A 1,829-nucleotide genomic window follows, 5' to 3' on the forward strand; every position below is an offset into this window, starting at 1 on the left:
AATATGGCCAAACCCTATTATGTCACCATCAATTATTTAAGTTCTAAGTAACATTGGTTTGTTTAGAGAATACTCATCTCTCACGACTGTCCACAAGGAGTGAACAGTTAATAGAAATGCACCTCATGAAGGGACATGAAAGAGAAGCAGGAAAAGTTTGGGTGTTGGTGCAAAGCTTCCAGGAAAGGGAAGCACAGCAAGTGGTAAAGATAACTATGAGAAAATGAGAGGAGTTTGGATGCTGCAGTCTATCACCAGCAGAGCAGAGAAAGCAGGACTGATGTGATAAGACAAAAAGGTAAGGCAGCAAGCCTAGAGTTACACAGAGCCTCAAGGGACGAGAAAATAAATGAAAGTTTAAAAGACAATGGAGTACCTCTATCCAAGGTAATCCGCGTAGGGAGGTAGACAATTTGATAGAGTATCTTTAAATATAAGCAAGATAACTGTTAAATGCAAGGTGAAGTTTCAAGATGCCTTTATATGACAAGTGAAAATTACCCTTCCATTCCTGAGCTCAAGCAAGCAAGCAAAAAAAAAAAAAAAAAAAAAAAAAAAAAAAAAAAAAAATCAAAGTAAAACATCAGGAAACTAAGGTACAAACAGTCCAAAACCAGCCTAAACAGTTCCACATGCACAAAGGTTTTTTTTTCCCCACTTTAAATAGCAAAGTCAAGAATGGCCTCATACCAGAAGGTATGAAGGATGATCTAGCAGACACTTATCTCACCCACACAGACACATTAAAAAAAAAGACTGAACTCCCGGAATTGCCACACTGAACAAGTCACTCTTTAGAATAATTCCTGATTTACTGTTGGACACTGTCCAGCAATTATTCCAAATTGCTAAATACTCATGGAACAGCAGGGAAATATTTAACAAAATGAACTCGCATAAAACCTCCAATATTCAACTCCGACAAAACACCTGTTAAACAGCGGTTTCAAAATACCTGATAAATGCGTGGCAAGTGTAACAGACCGCAAACACATCACGTTGCCAGAAAACCTGCAAAGCTACGATCACCTTACAAATCCATAACGGTTAAAAGCAATCTGTACGTTCCTAGGCTATGTCAGCACCCACAAAACACCAGAACTAAAAAAAAAACAAACAAAAAACAGAACAATCACCCTCCCCACACACACACTTCCCAAACTAAAGAAAAACCCTTCAGTTGAGAAGAGCAAGTACCACACAAGGGGGAGATGCCAAGTGCTCTTTCAAGTCAGAAGGGAAGGTTGCACTTTCAGCTTCTTCCTAGAAGAGTGCTGGATTTGCAGATTCTAGAAAAAGACAGCCCACATTTCTACACGGCTCACAGATACAGCCAGAAATGGAAGGTTCATGGGTATGAATCCCTGTGGCTTTGAACAGTATCCTGTGAAATGAAACGGCTTTATTTAAAATTAAATAAATCATTTGACCAGAAGTTCGAGCAGACTGCAGAAATCCACAGCTTTACACCCCACGCTGAAGACTTTCAAGATTATTTAAAAGCATTTGATATGGCGGGCAAACGCTGTGAACAGCAATTAAGGAAAAAAGTTACAGGGATGAAGAACCGATTAGCAGCCAGAAAAAGAAAAGAGCTGGAATTAAAACCGTGTTTCCTTTGTAGAAGCTCGTACACCTCTTTGTAAGGGCTTATGCGCTCCCTTGTAGATGGCGACGCGTAGGAACTGTAAAAATTCAGCAGGTAGAAAGCCGAGAGGGGCAGGAGAGCTGCATCCCGAGAGCCGCACAGCCCGCCGCCGGTGCGGGGACAAAACCACACGCAGCGCCCCGAGAGCGCTGAGCGGGCGGGCACGATACTCGGCCGCGGG

Source organism: Athene cunicularia (assembly GCF_003259725.1).
Source record: "Athene cunicularia isolate RWA chromosome 10 unlocalized genomic scaffold, athCun1 chr10_part1, whole genome shotgun sequence".
Taxonomy (NCBI): Eukaryota; Metazoa; Chordata; class Aves; order Strigiformes; family Strigidae; genus Athene; species Athene cunicularia.